Source organism: Leptinotarsa decemlineata, unplaced genomic scaffold, assembly GCF_025532065.1.
Source record: "Leptinotarsa decemlineata unplaced genomic scaffold, Ldec_3_MD MMD2_P_RNA_scaffold_8, whole genome shotgun sequence".
In the NCBI taxonomy this organism is placed as follows: domain Eukaryota; kingdom Metazoa; phylum Arthropoda; class Insecta; order Coleoptera; family Chrysomelidae; genus Leptinotarsa; species Leptinotarsa decemlineata.
In genome coordinates this window covers 954,174-971,992 of record NW_027412535.1, presented here as the reverse complement: position 1 = coordinate 971,992, position 17,819 = coordinate 954,174, and the positions used below count along the sequence as shown (strand labels likewise).

General features: G+C 36.4%; 1 protein-coding gene and 1 long non-coding RNA gene across 2 annotated transcripts in view; one reads left to right on the top strand and one right to left on the bottom strand.

Annotated features, from left to right (window-relative positions):
* Positions 1–2,956, top strand: part of LOC141480419 (uncharacterized) — a 113,969-nt gene extending 111,013 nt beyond the window's left edge. Inside the window, exon 3 of the long non-coding RNA XR_012464328.1 lies at positions 1,845–2,956. This is a non-coding gene — a long non-coding RNA (uncharacterized lncRNA). The remainder of the gene's footprint in view (positions 1–1,844) is intronic.
* LOC111511015 (intermembrane lipid transfer protein Vps13) overlaps positions 1–17,819 on the bottom strand; it is a 1,108,316-nt gene that overhangs the window by 724,005 nt on the left and 366,492 nt on the right.

The following is a 17,819-nucleotide window of genomic DNA, read 5'->3' as shown; positions in this document are numbered from 1 at the left end:
ATTTGTGGTTTCAGTTGATAGATCTCGTGTTCTTGTGAACACGAGATCTATATATATATATATATATATATATATATATATATATATATATATATATATATATATATATATATATATATATATATATATATATAATATATATATATATATATATATATATATATATATATATATATATAATATATATATATATATATATATATATATCGTGTTCTGTTCAAAATCTGTTTTTCCGTTAACCAGCTGTCGCACCCCTACGAACAACAACCCTCAGAAGTCGAAACTTGTGCGAGCTAAGGATTAACGAGGTCTTACCTTTTAACGTGTGATTCCTAACACGGGTTGGACGGTAGCAAGTGAAGATCGATCGTTCAGACTAGGGCTTGAACCACCGACCAACACGGCAGTCAATTCGAGTGAGTGAACAAAGCACCCACGCCGAACCGCTTGGCTACCGACTGACCTATATATATATATATATATATATATATATATATATATATATATATATATATATATATATATATATATATATATATATATATATATATATATATATATATATATATAGAAAGGTTAATGCAGTCAAGCTGCTGGAAAATAATTCCATAAAAATCAAAAAATAAATACTTCTTAATCACTTGGGTGCCACACCAATAGTTGGTTCCACTTAAGTTTCGCTTGCGTTTACGCAGCTATTTTTATCAAGTACTTTCTTGGTTTTTCTCATTTTGTCTTCAATCGAGTACCGCCTGCCCGGTACTGACGATGCCCACTCTGGCACTCCTCAGAGTGCCAGATGATGACAGTACTACCAACTGTCGAAAGCGCTCGCAGATAATTATTAGAAGATATAAAGCTTCAAATCCTTTTTGTAGAATTTATTATTGAAATATATATATATATATATATATATATATATATATATATATATATATATATATATATATATATACAGTGTCACCATTAAAGTGCGCACCATATGGGAAACTTTTTTTTCGAAAAGTTTCAATGTGCTTTAAATTTAACTTAAAATGATGCGACCAACTGCGACCCACTGACGTACAGTGTTTGTCAAATTCAACTTTTTTTTTGGAAAAAAATTGAAAAAGTGCATTTCTAGATCGAATTTAACAAAAAGTTACTTGAAAAAGTTGTGTCTACGGTAATTTCATATCCATATGCCAAATTTTATGCAACTAGGATAAAGTTAACGTTTTGCTTATTTTTGACAGATATCCCCTTTATTTTTAAAAACAAGTTCGGTTAATTGTCATCAATTCATGTATACATAACAAACTCATCATGGAGTTTAACTTTTCTTGATAAATGTTTACTTATACAGACATTTTTAGAGAGAAATTAAAAATGTGCTATAAAAATTTTAACATAACTGGTGCAAAGTTTCAATCACTTGGCTATTTTCTTAAACAAACCTTTGATTTCGAAAAAGCAGAGGCAACTAAAAAAATGCAAATAATTTCGATGGAACTATTATTGTTATTATAAATTTTAAACGACAATAATATTATAGAAAATACAAATGCAAATAATTTCGATAGAACTATTATTATTATTATAAATTTTAAACGACAATAATATTATAGAAAATACAAATGGGTACAAAAAATTACTTTTAGATCTAAATGAGGTTGTCAAACACTTATAGCCTACATTTCAGTATGTCGTCCTCCACGTTCAATACAAATTATGGTCCTTCTACTGACATCTATAACTGAATTTTTAATAAATCGGGGATTTATATTTGCACAGCACTCGCAAATGGTATTTTCCAGATTTTGTATGTCAGTAAATGGTCTACTTTGGTACACTTTTTGTTTCAGGTAACTCCACAAGAAAAAGTCTAAAGGCATCAAGTCGGGTGATCTAGGTGGCTAATAATGTTTCCAGTTACGTCCAATAACTTTGCCTCTGAACATTTGTTGGAAGGACTGTTTTACAGCAACCGTGTGATGTATTGGTGCGCCATCAAGCTGATACCATAGGTCGTATTCAATATTTCAAGGCATATTATCTAAAACTTCACTAACCTTATTATTTAAAAGGTTGAGATAACCGACGGATGATACATTTTTCCTAAAGAAAAATGGCCCAATTATTTTGTCGTTGAGTATCCCACACCAAACATTAGTTTTGAAGAAATACTGATCACCACATTCAACTGTGAATGGCCCACCATTGGCAATTTTGAGAACTTACCGTTCCATTTGAAGAGAACGTTACCTCATCTGTCCATAAAATTTTATATGGAAACTTTACATTTTCTTCTCTCTCTCTCTCTCTCTCTCTCCTTGAAACCAGAATGAAAACCCCAAATGGACATCAAAATCTCGTTCTTTTGATGTGTTAATTAATTTTGACTCGTGAGGCCAAAATTTATTCTTTAATAAAATTTTTCTAACACTCTCTCTCTTGTAATCGGTATTTTTTATAACATCGGTTATGCTCGTTTGCCCGTGTTCAATAACTTTTAAACAAATGTTAAGTTGGGTCTCCTCATCTTATTTACTTGGAGTGTGCTTTTTCTTAAATTGATTTGCTACGGATCCTGTTTCTCTGAATTTCGACATTATCTTTGACTCAGTAGTATGTTGAACATTTTTTCCTGGATGCCGTTCATTAAAAATGTTAGCTACTTGCCGGTATGGTGTATTCTCACCACATATTAAAACTATTTCTATTCTTTCCTGAAGAGACAACATTATAGCAACAATAACTGTTAAAAATTTGACGAATATATCAACAACTTGACACTACCATAGCATGCATTTTGTTTTTCAAGACCTACTTAAAAATTTTATTCAAAGTGATTAAGCATTCTTACCGCCCTAGTTAGTGTTTATAAATAATCTGTAAATACTGAATATTGAAATTTTAATCTAATTTCAACTCTAGTAATTTTATTTATTTTCAATTAGCATTTTATATATCTATATGTACCTATACCTTTGTGTATGCAAATATTAATGTTCATTAATTTTTATTTAAGCTTTGATTCCATAATTTTATTCATGAGTGACGTACTGTTCTTTGTAATTAATCATTGACCTACCATATATACGCTATGTATCACAAATAGTGAATAAATATTATTATTATTATTATTACGCTTTCTTGATAATCCCCAACAGAAATCGGAAGTGACTCAAGGAGACACGCGGCATCAAGCTAAATCAAACTCAAACTATGAAATTCATTTAGAAGGCATCACTTTATACTATCAAAATATTCAGTGTCTCAGAAACAAAATACTGGCTATTGAACAATTCCTTTCAAGCAACTCTTCAATAAAATTCGCATGTTCTACAGAACAATGGATGAACGCGAGTGAAATTGACTTCAATACTTTTCTGAACTTCAGAATGGTGAGCTATTTCTGTAGGATAAACAAAAAAAAATGGAAGCTCCTGCATTTATGTTCACAAGAATTTCAATGCTACTGAGCTATCAGTTATAACTCAGCGTTCTTGTGAACAGGTTTGCGAAGTCTCTGCTTGTTACGTGAAATCTCTGAAATTAATAATAATAAATGTGTGTAGAGCACCTGACTATAAGAATATTGATCAGTTCCTACAGATAATGGAACAAATCTTAGAATGTACAGAAACTTTTGAAACAGACACTCATATTTTTCTGGTAGGTGACTTTAATGTCCATTTCAATAACAAAAATGATTCCAATGCACAAAGATTGATTCAGTTGTTCATGTCATTTGGTTTGCAACAACTGATTAATGAAAAAAATCACAATAAAGGTAATTGTTTGGACAACATTTTCAATAATTGTGATTCTGCCAGTGCTTATACTATACTTATTGGACTATCTGACCATCTAGTAGGACTAATTTCTGATATTGATATCGTAATGCTAAATAATACCAGGGAAAAATGGAGTAGAAGGTACAATACAAAAAATATTACAATACTCAGTAATTACCTGAGAAATGAAAGTTGGAACGAAATATATGTAAATAACATGGCTAAAGATAAATTCAACATATTTGAAAGTACTTTCATGTATTACTATAATATAAGCTTTCCACTATCAGAAGAAACTACGAAACCTAAAGAACAAAAATGGATAACTCCTCAAGTTAGGGCAGCTAAAGAAACCTTGATGTTTCTGTTTCAGTCACAAAATATAAACCCAACTGAGCAAAACGTACATATATATAAAGAATATAAAAAACAGTATCAGGATATTTTTGGCTTTCTACTACTCCATCTTGATACAAAAACAGGATGAGGGAATCTTCCAAAGAGAGGAAGAAAGTAATCAATTTGAAAATAAGTAACTCTATACTATACTCCCCAACGCTTCTACTTGAAGTGGGGTCATACCTGAAATAACACTGAGCATGGCTGACGGTGTCGTCCTGTATACCCCACAAGAAAAAGACCTCTGTGCCGCGATCAGCTGTCTCCTCATCCTGCAAGCAGGCGCCCTTTTTCCCACACTTGTACACCATACAAAGCCGCAGGTTTGGCTACCCTTTCATAAATCATCCTTACACAAGCTCTCCTCATACAGTCCAATCTTTCGACAGGGGCACCCACCTCAGTTTCCTGACCAGTTCGTCCAGTTTTTCATCACTTCCTTGTGGAGGTTTATAGAGAGTAACCTGAGTTCACCATATTTCCGATGTATCTAATATTCATTTTCAGCTCGATCATTCTCCCGATCATACTTATGACTGGGGTTCTTTCATCCTTACTAGCTGATATGCATATACATTATGTCTTCCTATCGTTATAGCCCAGCCATATCTTCCTCCTCTCTTCCTCCCATGCTTCACATTCTTCCCATACCAGCTTCCACCTATGCTATGCAGAGTTACCTTAGATGATGATCAGCTGGTCATCCGCATAGGCCTGAACTTGTAAAACAAATGTATCAATACCTTCTCCAACTTTCATGCTATTGATTCGCTCAAACCATGGCTCCCAACTTTCATGCTATTGATTCGCTCAAACCATGGCTCCATCACTATCAGTCATTGTGTGGGTTCCAGACTAGAGCCCTATGGACAGCCTCGGTTCACCGTTTCGGAAACCGCCTCACAGGTGACTGTTCTCCTCTCTTCATATCTTCCCCACATTTTCCGGCATTTCCATTCGTGTCATTCACCTCTCACTTGCCGGTGCCCATGCGATATTAAAGGCGTTTGACAGGTCCAACGCTCTAAGCAGACGCTGTCTCCTTTCTCTTCTATTATCTTCCATATTTTTCACAAAATTTTTCTGGGGCCATTACAGTACCCACTCCCCCTGTGAAACCAAATTGATTAGGAGAGAATTTCAACTTCTTTTCACATCGACTGAAATTCTACCAATAAGAAGCCTATGTTAACATCTATCCCATGCTAGTCAGCAAGCTGACTGGCCGAAGATTTCCGCCCTTTTTTGGTATCCATACAACTTTTGTGTACTTCCACACTCTCGAGAAATGACTTATTTCCAAACAGGCGTTGAAGAGTTTCACCATGCATTCGCCTTTCCGTTCCGTCACCCTCCGAATAATTTCGTTAGGGACCACATCACTTTCCGTCAAGAAGTTGCCCCGCAACTGCTCGCAGTTTCCCAATCGTGAAAGCCAGCTGGTCCTCTCCCCACTCCTCATGTTCTCTCTCGCCCCATCAACTCCTGGTTGGAGTGTCGCTCAGGGGATCGCCCTTGGGGAAGTACTTGTTCAGTAGAAACCTGCTGGTCTCTTACTTCCTCTCGGTGCAAGTTCCATCCTTTTTTGCAATATTGAATGGCATATCCTCAGGTCTATCATTGTTGAGGAGTCGACGAGCCTGGTCCTATGGATTTTCATCCTAGATTCGCTCCACTCTATTCCTCAACCAAGTGATTCTTGCATTTCCTATCATTCTTTTATACATATATCTTTTCTGAAATCAGCCATACTTCTCCTTTCTTCCCTCGTCTCTCGTGTTTTGAGCCTCTCTTTCAGTTTATTCGTACATGTCTCCGTGTGCTTTTCAGCTCCACTTTCCACCACGTTCTCCGTTCATTCTTTCACTTCTAGGTGAAATTTTATACACGCTTCTTCCAATGTTTCTTGAAGCTGCGTAGCTTTCATGTCAATCTCCTCTTCTGTATCCAACCTGTCTGGGTGGTTGTTCGGATTTCATCTGTTCAATCCCATCTCAGTTGGTTTCATTATATTCATAGCTACCGCTCTCCTCATCTTTGGTAACCCTATCAAGCAAAACATCCTATGATCACTCATTGTTTCTTCCATTTCGCCCCTGTTACTGGAAAACGTAGCAGGACTTTCGCAGTCATTTTCTATCAAATACACTCTTTCCTTAACCCATTCTAGCACTCCATTTTTCTCTGTGGTGTTGCCACTCCATGTAACGTTCTTAGCGTTCAAATCTCTAATCAGAATTTTTTTCCTTCCCATTCATCAAAAATTCTCCGAATTCCATCCATTCTCACATTTCTTCTTCCACCCGACTCATCATAAATATTTATAATTTCAATGTCACTTCTCTCATTTCCTACAACTATACCGATCCTATTCGAGCTTTTTGCATTCTTGAGGGCTAAGCTATCCACGCTGGATCGGACCCAGATTGGTACCTTAGTCCCCCCCACCACTGTGTTGGACTCAACCCTTCCAGGACGGTTCCCCCTCCCAAAGTTCCTATATACACACTACTAAGGCGTTTCGCTCTTCAGCTATCCTCCGCAGCAATGTGGTGGCTTCTTTCCCCTTTCCCATATTAACTTGAATGTAATGTTGGGAATCACACGTTGAAAGGTAATACCTCGTTAGTCCTTAGCTCGCACAAGTTTCGACTTCTGAGGGTTGTCATTCGTAAGGGTGCGACAGCTGGTTAATGGAAAAACAGACAGAATTGGTTCTTCTGCATTGTAGCTCAACCCTTCTCACATATACTGGGCACTTGTAGTCAAGCACCGAGTGACTCATTACGCTCGCAGTCACTCCGACCCGTTTGCGTTTCATGCAACTAAGCTCTCTATCGCCTCTACATTCACGCCCTTTATGCTGTCCTCCACATTTGTTGCAAGCCGGTTCCTGTCTGCATACCTTGAAAGTGTGCCCAAAGTGGCAACACTCGTAGCACACCGCCACACGATTATACTCTTTCACGTAATACTCATTAGGTTCAGGCCAACCACTCCCATATTCATCAAGATCTTCGCATTAAACTCCATAATCACGTTCTCCTTCCATTCATTCATCCTACACTCTTTCCTCTTTCTCACCACCTCACATTTTTTATAATCCCGTGTTAGACCTACACCCAATTCTGGGTTCTGATCTAACAGGAGGCCAATCAGCTCCTTATCCCCATATTCTTCCTCCACTCTGGTTAAGAGAACATGGGGATATAGTTTCTGATCTGCTTTACCAATCACCCTTTTCTCATCCTGGACCTCGTTAATGATTTTTTGGCTCCCCTCCTCTGTCTTACCCTTCAGCACAACGACCCCAGTGCGATCTCGGGTGATGGCCTCAACGTAGGTCATACACTCCTCGCTGACTATTCTCGCTGTTGGTGTTCTATCCTCCTGATCAGCTTTGATTACCACTATCTCTTCTTCTAGAGGTGGTATTTTCCACCCTGTTCTTACTTGCCTGGGTTTTTCAATTTCGGCGGGATATGTTTTCTTTCCTTAATTTTTTTCTTTGCATTATTTTTTCTTACCCCCCTGGAATTCACCGTCTGTTTACATTTCGGTAGTAGTGATCATTTCCGAACCTATTGTCGCCGTTTCAGTCATCCTCGAGTGTTTTAACAAAAGTTTTTTTCTTTTCTAAAGAACGCAGAAGTGGTGTCAGAGCCACTTATTACTTATAATATATCTTTTTAGAACAAAGAATTATCGAAAAAAGTTATTAATTATAACGAAATAATTAATGAAAAAATTATTTAGAATTACATATTTATCAATAATGTATAAACTTATACGGCGTATTTTTAGTCGGGACTACGGGTTGACCTTGGAAATCGAAAGTCAAACACAGCGTGCGCTCTGCCCTCTATCTCTAAAATGGTTCAAGATATAAAAAAAAATGTTCACGTATTCCAAAAATACTTTATTGTGAGATTTTCACTAAACAATTTTATAAAAACGCAACACGTGTTTCGCCATTCAATGGCTTCTTCGGGCGTGTCTTTACTAACTATATACTAAACATATATACTATATAAACTATATATACTAAACATACAGTGTGTCCGCAAAGTATGGAATAAATTCGATATTTCCAAAACCAAAGGTCGTTTTACAAAAACTTGAAACACGTCGATTTTAAATTTCAATATTCTACATTTCACGCCAAAATTTCATTATACAGGGTGATTCATATTAATGTGATGACGTCATCGATAATTTTTTGAAATACAACACCCTGTATCTGGTACCAGTTTTAGATAATCCGTAACGAGCTGATTCCGTAAAGGTATGATACTTGATGTCTAACGAACAGAATTAGTAAGTTGTGCGCTTAGAAAATAAATTTTATTGATATCTAATAAAAGTAGAAATTAATGAATTATTTTATATTTTTTTCTAATGATTAATTTAACAATGGAAAAGTAATCCAGTAATAAATACATGACTTTATTTTAATGTTCGAACTGTAGTTGCTGTAGTTGACAGTAACAAGTATTTCTTATTAATTTCCAAAAACTAGGCAGCTAGTTTTTTTGTTATTGTGAAATGTCATTATTTCGATTGACGTTCAGTAACTGTTGAATAGGACAGTAGTTGTTTTGTATTAATTCGTGAATTTTCTGTAGTATTGCTTCGAATTAATTTGTAATGAATTTAAGTGTAAAGCAAAGAATTGAAATAATTATGATGATTGGCTATGAAGACAGATCGCGAACTCAAATGGAAGTGTGTAACTTATTTAATGAAAAATATCCAGAAAGACGCATAACGCAGTCAGTAGTAGGTAAGATTGAAAAGAAATTTTGAGAAACTGATACAGTTGAAAATGCACGCAAATCAGGTCGTCCTTCTGTAAATGATGATACAAAACTAGATGTTCTACTTGCTTTTGAAGAAGATGTGCACACTTTTCTTCGTAAGGTTAGTCGTGATTTCGCTGTCAGTAAAACAACTGAACACAAAGTATTAAAATTGGAAAAATGACATCCCTTTAAAATCGAACTTCTACAGGAATTAAACGATGATGATCCAGATAGAAGAATAGAATTTTGTGAAGCCATGATGGACAACTGTCACCGAGACCGTCTTCTCGTAAAAAATATAGTTTTTTCTGATGACCCCACCATTAAATGGTGTTCGAAAGTATCTCGACCAAATGTTTACGAACCGATGGATTGGTAGTCGTGGACATATTGAATGGCCAGCGAGGTCGTCAGACTTAAATCCGTTGGATTACTTTATGTGGGGCCATCTGAAGAATGTTGTTTATAAAACGAAACCAGCAAATATTCAGGAATTATAAGAGAGAATTCGAACGAAAATACACAATTTTTCTCAAGAAACCATAAACAAGGTTCAACAAGAATTTATTCAACGTTTAGGTTACTGTCAAATACAGCAAGGACTACAGTTAGAACATTTGAAATAAAGTAATGTATTTATTACTGGATTATTTTTCCATTGTTAAATTAATCATTGGAAAAAAATATTAAATAATTAATTAATTTCTACTTTGATTAGATATCAATAAAATGTATTTTCTAAGTGCACATCTTTCAAATTATGTCCGTTAGACCCCAAGTATCATACGTTTTCGAAATCAGCTCATTATGGATTATCTAAAAGTGATACCAAATACAGGGTGTTGCATTTAAAAAAATTACCGATGACGTCATCACATTAATATGGATCACCCTGTATAATGAAATTTCATTGTAAAATGTAGAATATTAAAATAAAAAATCGACGTGTTTCAGGTTTTTGTAAAACGATCTTTGGTTTTGGAAATATCGAATTTATTCCATACTTTGCGGACACACTGTATAGTTAGTAAAAACACTATATATACTAAACATATAGTTAGTAAAGACACGCCCGAAGAAGCCACACTTTTTCTGGATTTACCGACTGTTTTCAGTCATCCTTTAGATCAATTTCAGATCAATTTACTTCTTCCTGTCCCACTATCTTCACATTCACATTACAACCCATTCTGTATTTCATTATCCAATTACATATTACAATTATTGTCGGTAATAAATATAACAATATAATTAGACATTCACGTAATGAATATATCAAAACTGTCATCGTTAGCGTTGAAATATACAGGGTGTCCCTGGACTTCCTCTTTTCCTCTCGGGAATGTATAGATGGGGTCAAAATATCACCAGTACTTCATATAACTTTTTTTCCTAAAATCCTTCGTTACCAAGTAACGGGCCCTCGAAGTTACAAAATGAAAAATGTTTTTCTTTGATAACTTTTCAAGTGAATATTCAAAATCATCCAAATTTTGGTAATTGACTAAACAAATGAATTCCGTCGATGAGCTTTCATGCAGGAGTCAGTTGTTTTGCTACAAAGTCAGGAACGGACTACCCCCGATGGTCCACACCCCAAAACTTTGAAATGACAGATATTTTTCAATATTTTTCAACAAAATAAGGTTACTTGGACAATTTTATGAATAAAAGTACTCGTGTGGAAAGTCGATCGGAGCAACGAGTCTTGATAAAAATGTAGTTCTACTCGACGACATCAAACCCGCTCGTCCACCATTATTTGAAATGAATAATTATCAAAGCAGAAATAATAATGATAACGTTAATTCAACAACATTTATAACAGGAATAATACAAAGTATGCTAAAATGAAGTCGTAAACAAAAAGTACAGTACCTATATGGAAGTTTAAGTCACAATTGTGATAGCAGATATTTTTTCAAAAGAAATATCAAGTTCTGTAGATTCGTGGTGTTTTTGAACTAACAAGCTACTCTACTATGAAATATCGAATTCATTCCATATTTTGTATGTACATAATACGTGTGGAATAATCACGTTTCGTGTTATCAGTTATCAGTTATCTGAATCTCATGAAACTCAACATTCGTTTCAAATTCTTCTTCACAGCTAAACTGTTGAGGAGTTTCACTGATAATTATAATTTTATGGGAGAAATTCTTTAACACGAATCTAAATTTAGCTGAAAAAACGCACATCGGAAAAAATATTTACTATACTAATAAAAAGCAAACGAATGAACTACAAAAACGGCTGCACATGATCAGGTGAAAAATATCCAGGGAATAATTATGTTCCATTTCTTTCACAGATGTTGACAAAAAAACCTTTTAGAAAGTTTTGATAAAAAATGAGAAACTGGAATGCGATTTTGTTTTGTTGAGTGGTGCGTTGTCATATGACTATCATTGTATTGTCAATATTCTATAGAATATTTTGATGCAGATATGCAAGTATTTTATGAACGAGCATTTTGTAATGCTGCAGAAGCTCGTCGTCTGTATTCCGAGCATTTTCCCAATCGAACGGTACCGTCAAGAGAAACATTCGAGCGTGTTGATCGCAGCTTGAGGGAGACAGGTATGTAATAATTGATAATTAATTTGAGCACGTTGTTTTATTTCCATATTATTGTAGGTACAGTTTTGCCAAAACGAGGTGGTGAGGGCGCTCCTAGGACTGTACGTACCGTTGTATTGGAGGAAAATATTTTGGAAGCCGTCGCCTCGTTTACGCTACACCTATTCACACAAAAGATGCATTGTTGAATAGAATAACATTACATTGTGAAGCCATACGAAACGACCCTGGAATGCTATTTCAAGTACAGAGAGGGTGTCTTCGCAGACTAAGAAAATGTATAGAGAGAGAAGGTGGTCATATCGAGCAGTTTCTGTAGCGGATTTTTCATTTCTGTTTGCTCTTGAGGCTCTTGAGTTTCGTTAGTTAAACGTGTTTGCATTATAAAAATTCGTTATGAACATTTTACCTATCATTTCCATTTTCCTTAAAAACTAATATTTTCGAATAATGGTAGACATCTCAGGATAAATGTTGTTGAATTAACGTTATCATTATTATTTCTGCTTTGATAATTATTCATTTCAAATAATGGTGGACGAGCGGGTTTGATGTCGTCGAGTGAAACTACATTTTTATCAAGACTCGTTGCTCCGATCGACTTTCCACACGAGTACTTTTATTCATAAAATTGTCCAAGTAACCTTAATTTGTTGAAAAATATTGAAAAATATCTGTCATTTCAAAGTTTTGGGGTGTGGACCATCGGGGGTAGTCCGTTCCTGACTTTGTAGCAAAACAACTGACTCCTGAATGAAAGCTCATCGAAGGAATTCATTTGTTTAGTCAATTACCAAAATTTGGATGATTTTGAATATTCACTTGAAAAGTTATCAAAGAAAAACATTTTTCATTTTGTAACTTCGAGGGCCCGTTACTTGGTAACGAAGGATTTTAGGAAAAAAAGTTATATGAAGTACTGGTGATATTTTGACCCCATCTATACATTCCCGAGAGGAAAAGAGGAAGTCCAGGGACACCCTGTATAGTGTACTATCCAAAGCAAAGACAAAACTTTGAGACTTTTCAAGATAACAACAAAATTAGAAGCTAGTAAAACTTGTTCAGGAACGATGTTTTTAACAGAGATTTAAATTGTGAAGGTACTACCTTGGAGAGTTGGTCTATTATGGCTCGACCAAAGACCTGAAGCCAAACAATACTACCCTAAAGATACAAACACAAATAATAATCCTAGAGATTATCCTGTCTTGAATACCTACAAAAGAAAGCACATGAATCATATTTCGATTGGTTATCGAAGAGTAGAATACATCAACCGCCAGAAGGCAAAGACATGAACTACGAAATTAATCAAAAAACATAACGTAACGAATATGTTACCTAGGCCTACAAGTGCCACACCAAATGATAATGATATAATTGAAAAAACTATAAAACATTAAATTTCAAAATTATACACAGAAATTACATGGGAAGCCAAACATAAACTATTTCATAGTCTGGGAACCTGAATTCAGTTGCGAGCTGATGGTAGGACACCTGAGTCTGATGACGAATACCAATCATTTGAATACAAAAGGGAACAGAACAAAAAAAGTTATTCAGTGGAACATCAAAAGTCTAAGCTAATAGGCATAATTTAATACATTTAAATAACTAACAATCACCGGAGTCTGATGACGAATACCAATCATTTGAATACAAAATAGAACAGAATAAAAAAAAAGTTATTCAGTGGAATATCAAAAGTCTGAATGCTAATAGACACAATCTAATGAATTTAAATGAATAACAATCACCAGAAATAATTTTACTAAATGAAACATGGTTAAAACCAAAAGACCACTTTAAAATCAAATATTTTACAATACATAGGAAAGACATATCAGACGGATATGGAAACATTGCCACACTTAGCACACAGTGTCATTCATTCCGACCAAAATTTTAAAAATCAACAATTTTGAAAATTATAAAAATAATAGACTTAAATATCAACATCTATTTCACATCCAATAACTTGAATTCAACTCATTAATTCAGTATAATGATTGAAAAATTAGTGGGTAAAATTATATTATTGAAGGACCTGAATGCACAGAAATTGTAATATAGTAATAACAATACTGAAAGATGAGAATTTAGTATTAATGATGCAGTGAAATATTTTTATCACATAGTTAATATGGCAATTGAGTTGTTCGTACCACCAAAAAGATTTAGGACATTCAACTTCCCAAAATTGTTCAGTGCAGATTTGAGATTTTATATCAAACAATTGAAAATTGCGCATAAACACTATATATGACGAACAATATGTAAGAACTTTACTAGACTTTGCTACAATGACTATGTGAATCAAATAGATCCAACTTTACACACTAACCCTAAACTTTTCTTTCTTTCACTGTATGAATAGTGAAAGATCATCAAATGACTTACTCGATACTATGTATTATGGTGACGTGATGGGAAGAAATAGTGAACAGATTGAACAGTTTTTTCGCAAATTATTTCTCAACAGTATATTCAAGAATAAAAGAACCTCTGATATTGATTATAACGCCCTATTTGATATAGATTATGATATTCCATATTTTCCTATATCTATTGAAAATGTTTTTGATGAAATAGTATTCTTATCAGATAATCAATGGCCGCAATGGTATTGCCGACTACTTTCCAATAAAAATTGTGCCTATTCATTAAAATATCCAATATATCTCCTTTTCAAATTTTATTCAGATACAGGGATCGTCCCTGATCTATGGAAACATAGCTACAATTTTTAAATCAGGAAATAAACAAGACGTGGTGGTGTTACAGTTATTGGTCAACCCCCCCCCGAGGGTTGACCAATAACTGACTATACTGAACAATATTCAAACTCAACTTTATTTCACTTCAAATACAACAACAAACACTTCAAACTTCAACTATTATTCGAATGTCTATCGCCTTAATAGATCGCTCCGCGTACCGCACTGTAACTTCCACTTGACTCGCTCGATGGGCGAGTGGATGACGCTTATATTTAGCAATCGAAGGCGCTGGAACATTCCATGTCGTTCGAACTGAGTGCGCTCTTCGCCACGTCACAATTGATTTATTGCCACCAGTGGCGGCCGGCGTTATTCTCTTAAGGGAATGTTTTACAATACTACCCCCTTCCCTGAGGTTGTTCGCCCCGAACAACATTCCAAGAGGGGACATCACGACCCATATAAGGACTCAGTCTCTCTATGTGGACAACTTAAGGCTAGTTTCTGTGTGACAATTGGATTCTGTACACCAGATTGTTTATTCACGTACTCTGAAATGGGTACCTTTTGAGAATCATCGGATGGGGTGCCACACAATACATATATGGGAAGCTTCAGTTTTCGACCAGTTAACAACATGGATGGTGTAACCAATTGCATCATGTTGAGAGCTCCTGTATGCCAACAGAAAAAGAGAAACCAATTTATCCCAGTCTCTTTGGTTTTGGAGACAAACATCGATAGGTAGTTATTTATGGTGCGATAATGCCTCTCAACCATTCCCCCTGACTGTGGGTGAAGAACAGTTGTTTTTGTCTTCTTTATTCGCAACAAAGTCATCATTTCCTTCCAAAAATCCGATTCGAAGTTGCGGCCCTTATCTGAGTGTAGTTCTTGGGGTACTCCGTGTCTGGCAATAACTATCTGCAACAGGGCTTCTGCCACCGTTTCAGTTTCTTGGTTGGGTAAGGCTACTACTCCAGGTCATTTGAAGAAATAGTCTATCACAACCATAAATTACTTGTTATGGTCATAGGGGGTGGTGCCAGAATGTCAACTGCGATCATCTCGAAAGGGCACTCGACCTTCATCTTTGCCTTGTTTTCGGGCCCTGGGTTCTTCCATCCGAACTTTCCATTTCCGAGTGAGTAGGCCATCTCAAATGCACATTGAGTCCTATTTGATCCAGTAACCCTTTACCTCGGCCGTACTTGAAGATCTCTTTGTCAATCCATCCCCGTACAGTTTTGAAGACCGGATCCTCCTTCTGCTCTAAGATAATCTCTTGCCTTGTGATGAAGGTAGTGTCGCCCTCAGAGGCTGTTAAAGACCGTAACACTCCATGGTCAGGTGATTCTTCGAATTCCCTGTCCATATCTCTGGATGAGGGGTCCTTACAGGTTGCTATCCTTCGAGTCAGACGGAACCCTATCAGAGCTTTCCATAAAGAAGTGTCTGCTCGCTACCTTATCACGTCTGGTGGAGAGTTATTCTTGTAGCTGGATATCCTTATCCCCGCTGGCGGTCACAAAATTTGCATCCGGATATCAGGCACGATCTTCTTGAGAGGCTATTTACGTTTCTGTGACTTTTTCCTTTCCGGTACTGAATTTCAAAATCGTAAGATTGTAACCTTTCGATCCACTTGTCTATTTGTCCTTCTAGGGTTTTGGAGATGAGCCATCAAAGTGCTGAGTGGTCTGACATGATCAAAAATTTACTGACACATAAAAAGGAGTTGCTGAGATCCACCACTTTGACCACTGCGACGAGTTCTTTTCTAGTGACGCAGTAATTTCTACTAAAATGACTAATGACGACTTCTTCTTGTACCTGAGAAAGTACTGCTCCTATTCCATGTTGGGATGCATCCGTGTCCAGTATACACAAGGCTCGGTGCGCTGGTCAAATGTCTCTTCAGGGTAGCAAATGCTTGCTGACCATCTGGGGACCAAACAAAGGGTGTTCTCTTTTCAGTTAAGCTATGCAGCAGTCTAGCAATTTTTCCGAAGTCTTTCACGGAACGCCGTTAATAGCTACAGAGTCCAAGCCTCTTATGTTGTGCTTGCTCTTCGGAGTTGGTCATTCTTGAACTACCTTGATTCTCTCTGAATCTGTTTCAACTTCCTTTGAAGACACAACGTGTCCCAAAAAAATTCATTTTTTCCTGGAAGAGGCAGCACTTATTGGAACACTGCAAATGAACATTTCGCAGCCTCGTGAAAACACTCCTCGAGTTTGATAGATGTTCGTCCAAAGTTTTTCCGGTGATTATAATATCGTCAAGATAGACCGAGCATGTTTTTCAGGTAAGTCCTCTCAACACCAACCCTTCAAATGTTCAGATGTTGCGGGTGCATTGTATAATCCAAACGGCATTAACTTAAACTGGTATGATCCATTACCGGTGGAAAAGGTAGTCTTTTCTTTATCTTCGGGGCGAACGGTCACCAGCCAATATCCGCTTTTCAGATCTGACGTTGAGAACCATTAGCAATCAGCCAAGATGTTCAGGGTGTCATCTATTCTGGGAAGAGGATAGCTGTCTTTTCTGGTGACATCATCAAGCCTCCTGTAATCTACGCAAAATTTCGTCCATCCATCTTTCTTAGTCACTAAAACAACAGGTGACGATCAGTGGTTGTTTGATTCCTCGATTACTCCTTCCTACAACATGTCCTCAACAATGGATGCAGCTCAGCCTTGCTTTGCGAAAGAAAGTCGGCTATGTGGTTGGCGTATGGACTTGGCATCACCAGTATCGATCCGATGTTGAACTAAATCCGTTCGACCAATGATTTTGCCCTTCACGAACATACCGTTCTCTTCTTCTACGAATCGGGTGGCCTTGCATAGTTCTTCTTCCGACAGATAGTTCCACGCCTTCTTGTAAGAGTCGATGAGTTCCTTTGCGAGTTGTTGAGCAATTTTCACGCTCGGTTCGCAGGTGCCTACGACTTTCCCTTTCTTGAGAGTCGCCCTGTTATCATAAGGATTGATTATTTTTACTGGAATGATCTGATTATTACCATTCACGATAGATCTGGCCACAAAAATTCCTGCTTCAGTGTCGTTGGATGGCTCCATTTTCTCGGTGTTAGGAGATATTCTTGAATCTTCTAGTCTAACCACCTTGGTGATGTCTTAAGGCTGAGAGGGTACGTCGAGTAACATGTCCTTCAATTGTTTGTTCCTTATGCCCACCACGAATCCGTAGGGGACATGATGTCTAGTCCCAGAATGAATTCGTCGACGATGATGGCCACTAATGCCTTAGTTTCTATTTCGCAATTTCCAAGCCTCAGTATCACTTCAGCTTCTCCATAGACTGTCAATCTATCTCCAGTGACTGTCTCCATAACAGGTACTATTGATAATTTCTTCAAACTGCTTCTATTTGAAATGTAGGCTCTTATTACTGACCTTGTTGCTCCAGTATCGATGATTAAAAGGCATTCAGTGGTGATTATTCAGAAATCCACCGACAACTAAGTTGTTACTTTTGCGTCCTATCGTGGAAATCGAATACC